We start from the raw sequence: 7,219 nt of genomic DNA on the forward strand, positions 1-7,219 counted from the left end.
TTCCATAATAAAACTCACTGATTTGGAGAAGCCTCTGCTTTGTATAAATCTGTCCACGCATTCAATACAGCACCTTTGGAAAAAAGGGTTTTAAAACATGAGAACAGTAGTCACTTGTAAATTCTTCCTGTTGCTATCTACCTCAGCTCTCCAGAAAAGTGGCTGGAAAGAAATAAAATCATACTCTTGAGTAAGAAATACATGGAAACCATATTTTTTAAAAACTTCATAAATAAACAATACTCTGCTTCAACAGCACCAACATTGAAATCACCATGCTGGTCAATCTTGCCTTAGAGAAGCAACAGGCAAAATACTCATAGAACTGGGGGTTTTTTGTTTGTTTTTTTAATAATTGCCTTTTTTTATCAAAGTTGAGAAGCAAAATCTATTTACTAACTTTGGAAACAGAAATAGTTAAAACTTTTTTTTCTGGTCTTACTCACACAAAGTAACTATGCTTCAGCTCTGGGCATGCTCTGCATCCAACCTCACAAATGGCTATAAAAGTGGTTTGGAGAAAAACTGGATCTGATTGCAGTTTGTTACAGATGATCCAAAAATGTAGACACATTACCTTGGCCATATTAATTGTATCTAAGATTGAATTTGGCTCTCTGAGGCAGGGATTGACCCAATGACCCCCAGAGCCCCTTTCATTGTAAACTATGCTGTGATTCTATGAATGGAAACTGAAAACACAGGGCAACAACACCTTTTTTTTGTTTTTTTAAATGTCAAGATATTATTATTCTATTTATAACTCAATGGTGCCCTCTGCTGATGGTTTCCTGCTTGGTTATGTGCATGGAAAAATTGGGAGGGTGTTAGGGGAATGTGCTAACACCTTCCCTGCAAATGAAGGAAGGAAAATTGCAGAATGTTCTTGTTTCATATTCAGTCAGCACAGGACAGAAAATGTAAGTGATCAACACCTTTACCAGGTCAGTTTGGAAATTGTTTGGGTATTTAAGGTCAAAGCAGGCCTCTTTGCCCTCTGCCATTAAAATTAGGATGTTTCACAGCAGCCTTTAGAGCTACAGAACAATCCTACCCAGAACACATAAAAACCTCTAAAAAGAAGTATTGGCCTCCCTTGCTACAACAACAGCAGGTGCATGCAGGTAACTTGAAAGAGGAGATTAAAAAAGAAAATTATAGAGAAACCTCTCAAACCTGGAATATCAGAATTAGCAGCTGCTCATCTTCACCTGCCTGAGCTGTAGTTTTGCATATATAAAACTGTGCAAGTGATAAAGAAAAAAAAACTTATAATAACCACTAGTAAAGAAAGGATTTTGGTGTAATTTATTGTTCTTGCCCTCGGCAGAGTCTGCTTAGGAGGGCAACATCAAAACCTGTTTTAAGACACAAATAAAATTGATATATGCTCAAAACAAACATTACAACACACAACAGAGCTTCTCCAAACACTTGCCAGGATTATGATTGACTGTTTTAGAAGTGTCTCAATTGTGTGAGAATTAAATTTTATTAGAACTGATATAAAGTTTGATTGATCTCGCAAAAGAGAGTCAAAGTTATTCCTTCAAAAATTTCAGTCTACTTTAATTTGATTTCTAGGCAAAATTATTCCTTTTTCTGATTTTTACACCATTTTCCAAGCTTTGAAGTGCTTTGCAGAAGTGTTTGCTCTTATTTTAGACATATCATTTCCAAATCTATCTTTTTCTTTTCTATTCCCAGCCTCATTGGCCAGTAAGAGCTCCTACTAAACTGACTGTACTCCCTAGTTAATCAGGAATAGCCTATTAGCAATCACCATGCTTGAACCATTCTGAGGACAAGTTCTACAAGTATTTTCATAACAGAGGTAAGATATTAGGAAAAATATTTATATAAGTGACATGGTCATTCACACATACATGAATTCAAAGGATTTCAGGTACCCTTCATAGTGTTTAAATAATTTCATAAACATCTGTTTACAAAGAACTGCTCTGTTTACCATAGAAAATAAAAATTGCACTAAAGAAAAGTAAACCCCCATCTTTTTCTGGGTACTGCTGAATGGGACAGAACAGCAAGGGAAATTCAGGCTAAACTTTCTGAAAAAATCCAACAGCAAAGTTAAGCAATGACACTGATCACCACAAGGGTTGAAAAGTTTCCATCATTACAGTTTCAGACAGATGATCATCAGTATTGTATTCCTTAGGTACAGCTACTGCACAAAATGGCACAGTTAAATTAAGAAAGAAACTTGGTTTTTTTAAGACTACATTAGAAAACACAATGACCCTTGGCACTCTTAAAAATGACTCAATATTAGAAATACATCTGAGTAAAAATGTGAGAAACTGGTTTATTTCTTGTGTTATATTTAACACAAAGGAATTATGCCTAAACAATAATTAGTTATTTAATAGTTAAAGGTGTTTCTCTTAGAAGTTTTGTGTTTCCAGCACATTATGAATTACCATACATGCACCCTGAAAATCTAAAATTATATGCTAAGGTGCAAATGAGAGCCCAGTAAGATAACAAGGAGTCACTTGTGAAAGCTGCACCTTCCTTCATTTGAATGATCTGATATTTATTCATGTATAGTCACTTGACTGATATAAATAAACTTTTACTCATACTTGCACAGGCAACATAGTCCTGTGAGTTTCTTTACTGGCTTCTGAATCAACAGAATTCTTGACTGAGTGCCAGCAGTAGCTCTCTTAATGGTAACGTGCAAGCTGGAAAAAACTCAGCTTTGACTTTTCCATTGCAGGCTGAGCTTGCAGCTAGAAATGATTTTATTTACAAACATACAGCAGCACGGCTGGCAATTCCAGCAGCAAGGATTACAAGACATCAACAGTACCTGACTGATCTGACAAATGAAAGCAGTTCAGAACTCCAGGCACACATCCACATGCATCCTGTAGAGAGAGAGCAATTTAATTCCTTACACTATTCCATCTTACTCACTTTGAGGATGGTGGATATTGATCTATTAAGTGCAAACCCCAACATTTTCAGGCAGCTCACCATACAGCATTTCTAGTGTAGTAGCTTGCTACTGCTGTGTCTAGACTCCATAAACAACACAGGCTGGAAATATTAAAGCCAATATCCCTCAGTATAAACATCCTGACTTATCAGGGAATACCAAATCTAGAAGATGCTGGGAAAAGGAAACTCTGAAAACTTACAACTATACATTTTTTTCTCCCTGAGTGTGGCTACCTGCTTCTGGGAAGTTGCATTTAATAGGTACTCAGTTAAACTACTTTTAAATGAATACTCCTTGCTGCTTATACACCACCATTGCCCTCTTGCCATGAGGTTTTAAAAGTTGAGCAACAACATCTACTCAGAGCACTATGTGGAAATAAGTCCCAAATGACCTAGTGAACCATTCCTTAGAGTATCTCCCTGCATCTCAAAATAACCTTTGCTTCTGGCTGATAACATTTACTGGTTCTCTTCCAACCTGAGGCCTTAATTCAAGAAGATAGCCAGGTTTCTGCTTAGTCCAGAATCAATGGCTCTACTTGCATGGATCAAATTAATTGTAAACTCACATGCTGATAGGAGATATGAAAACAGGCTTTGAGCATGGCATCCATCCACATCCCTTCTCAAATCACTGAACAAAATGTCCCTGGCCTTCCAAGGAGAACGTGCATATAAACACATCAAGTGCTAGGGAGAAACACAGAACAGACATTTCTTAAATAAATTAATAGCTAGATACACATTGTGCTATTACACTGGAGTTTTAAAGTAACCTGAGTAATGTTTTTCATCCTCAATGTAAGAAGATGAAAAACAGTTTTCCATTATTAGCAAGATGCATGTTAAGACATAACACTGAATCATTGGCATAAAGGCCAAGTTCAAAAAGAGCATATTATCTTCCTGGGATGAAATAAATTACAGATAATATTCCTACTTTACAACTAGCAATTAGATTCAGTAGAATAATAATTTCCATCTTGAGTGGGAAAGAACTTAGAATTATTACTTTTCTCTCCCAAGTATTTACTGTATTTTCCCTTGGAGCAAAAGTTATTAGTGTGCCCAAGAAAAATTAATTACTTTTATCTGAAAAGTAAGAGATGCAAATGAAGCACTGGGGGGGGAGCAAAATTGAACAGATCATTCCTATCTCATCTGGCAGAACAGGACTCTGTCCACAAAAAGTATGATATTGATCTGTTTAAACATTGTCACTTTTAGTGCTTAAACAAAAATAGAAAGGGTTCTGTAAGGAAAAAAAATAAAGGAGACATAGATGAAAAGTAAATTATCAGAGAAAGGATTTTGGATGTTAGATAAATGAAAACCAAGTGGCTTTTTCTATTTAGTCCCTACGTATAGAAGTCAGTATAGAGTTTATATTATAAATCACATCAATGAAAAGGATGTTAGAACAAGCAGTCACCTCCAGGAAACAGAGAAAGATTTGTTGACATATTCCCATAAGCTTTCTTCATCTTCAGGCTGATTCTCAGGCTTCATCCTTCCTGAGAATTTCAGCACAAGTGTTCACTGTTATTTTTGGAACTGACTCTGCACTCAAGTCCTTGCTTCTATAACGTGTTTTCCCTTCCTTAAGCTTTTGGTTAAAAACTTGGGGTTGAGAGAGTATGCAGAGATTTCAGAAAGCAAAGAATTGTTTTAAAAGGGATATAACACCAAGAGGATATATTTTAAATAAGATGAAGTTCCTCCACTACTTTGTAACATTTTCCAAAGTACCATTATACTACCAGAAGACAGAGTTCTATATTTATTCTGTAGTCTTTTCTTTCCATTTTCAGTAACACAAGTAACTTTCTATTGAGTAGGCAAAGTATTTTATTCTAAGCATTTTATGAAAAACAACTGTCATTATCAAATGCCAACATTTTGGGGCCAAGTACCTGTCAAAAAACCCCAAACATTTCATGTATACTAATGCAATCAAAAATTGAGGATGAAAGGGAGATGCTAGATCTCTGTTGCTCTTGGTTACTTACTAATATTTCCATTGAAGCATTAATATGATTTAATGTGTTAGAAATGCACTGTTTATTTCAAAGAATGTGATAACAGAACTCAGAAGTACTCTTGGAAGAAAGCTTTGCCAAGGAATAATCAGTGTAGTCTCCACCTCAAGCTTTTGTTTCAATTTTCCCCTGAAAAAGTGCAACCTTTTGTAAACTAAGTATTTCTAAAAGAGAGAAGATACAGAATGGCAAAATTCCTGAAGTTTATCATAAGTAAAATCATTAAAAATTAATCCCTCTCTCTAGGTGTAACTCTACTTAAAGTCTTAAAGACACCAATTTTTCCTAGCAAACACTCTATACCAAAAATTAGTGATACTTTCATTCTTTTCATTTCAGCACTGCAATGTCATTTGATACCTCTACAGCCTTTTGTGTAATCCTCACTTGTCCTATTAATAGCTGACATGCATTTTAAACCTGTAATGCTGATGCATAATCCCTAAAAAGAGAAAGCAGCAGAGGAATAATCGGCCTTTGCCAAGTAACTCTTTTTTTATGAGGTGTTTATCATTCAAAGAAAATTCATCATTGAGCAACTCAGTGTTCACCAATGCCATCTTCCTGGAACAAGTAACATGTTGGAAAACACTAAGCCAAAGCCAAAAAGGTGACTCTATAGGAAAATGCAAAGCTATAAGCAGAGAAAATGTTGAACTCCAGAGGATGAGTCCAAATCCTGTGAACAGAACGCTGGATAGTGACTGTGAGCAGGAACCATCCCTGTGCTTGCCAGAAGGTGGCAATGATGACACCATACTTGCATGGACAACTTTATATTTAGAAAGTTGGGGAGGATTTGAGCATTTAAAAAAAAAAAAAAAAAAAACCCAAAACTTCATAGAATTGCACTCATACTACTAACTTCTTATAGCACTCTTCACTTCCCACTAGCCCTACAGGGAACAGAACAAAAGTCTCCTGTATCCTACAGCTGCCTCTCTCAAGTTTTCTAAGAGAAACTATGAAGCAAAGCAAAGCCAAGACTGGACTGTTTCTTTGATGCATTTTTTTTAAACCACACTTTTATAGTTACTAAATGCACTACAGGGGAGGTAGATGGCTATCTGTGCAAAACCTAACAAAACCAGAACAAACAATTCTGTCGATTTAGGTGACTATCTAACTCAGTAGAACATAATTATGTTGATCAGATAAATAAGGCAAACACAATCATTTGAAGAAGCATGAACAAAAAGTAGTAATAAAAGTTACTAAGCCTTTTACCCAGCACAAAATACTGCAGCTTTTAATAGCTACCAAAAATATTTCTTGGTCTCCAAAAACAGGACACTTTCCAGTGAAACATTAACATAAACCAGAAAGGACAATCTATTCTTACAGCTCTAGTTTGTTACACTTTGTGTTGTTTTGAAGGAAAAAATACCCACAACCATGCTCAAAATCCATTTAACATGGCCTATTTCAGCATTCCTTACCAGCAGGATGGAAAATCCTGATACCTTAAAGGAACAGGTTTGAGATACACAGCTAATGCAGTAGCATCTGGAACTAGCACAATATAAAACACTCTAATAAAAAAAAATTATACCCATTAAACCCATTTTTAGAACATTTTTAACCAATCTGCCCAGAACTTTAGTAAACCTGCTAACTACTTTATGTAGATATTGTGTCAGGGCCTAAAGCAAATTAATAAATTCTGATGGTCCTGGACAGCAACACCAGGTGTATTCTGCCTAGTTTTTATCCTAAAAATCAACTCTAAACCTATTTTAGTGCTAAAATATCCTGCTCTGACCACCCAGCTGTTTCCAGTTGGGTCTTGTTTATTTAAGGACATGCACCTGAAGCACAAATGGTAATTTGCTTGTAAAGAGTAGTGGTTAGGTAGGTAGAGGTCTTTTTTTTTATAATGTTATTAAAGTACCTTCATTAAGCTCAAATTTCATTACTGAAAAAGGCTTATAATTCCATATGACAATGAAGTATTTCAGAGATTGTTTTTTACTGTGTATATAACACATATCACAAGTTCAATTTGCTGTATCTTACTTCTTTTAATAAAAGTTTTTCTTGTTTAACACGATCTTCTTAACAATTCAAGTTTAAAAGTAGTATATTTAATTTCCCCAGTAATAAAATGCAATTGAATAAAAACAAAAGACAGCAGGATAAAACAAGCCTCTTCCCTTGAAATGTCCCTAAGCACTCATAAAGTAGAAAAAAAGCAGCTCTTTTCACCAGAA

At 35.4% G+C, this 7,219-nt stretch overlaps 1 long non-coding RNA gene across 1 annotated transcript; it reads right to left on the reverse strand.

Moving 5' to 3' along the window:
- Positions 1–2,556: 2,556 nt before the first annotated feature.
- On the reverse strand, positions 2,557–4,486 carry LOC306803677. The gene is made up of 3 exons (XR_013774658.1): positions 4,403–4,486; positions 3,540–3,660; positions 2,557–2,894 (listed from the first exon to the last, which is right to left on the reverse strand). It is a non-coding gene; the product is annotated as an uncharacterized lncRNA (long non-coding RNA).
- Between the last annotated feature and the right edge of the window lie 2,733 nt (positions 4,487–7,219).

The sequence above is a fragment of the Erithacus rubecula genome, assembly GCF_903797595.1.
Source record: "Erithacus rubecula genome assembly, chromosome: 6".
Taxonomy (NCBI): Eukaryota; Metazoa; Chordata; class Aves; order Passeriformes; family Muscicapidae; genus Erithacus; species Erithacus rubecula.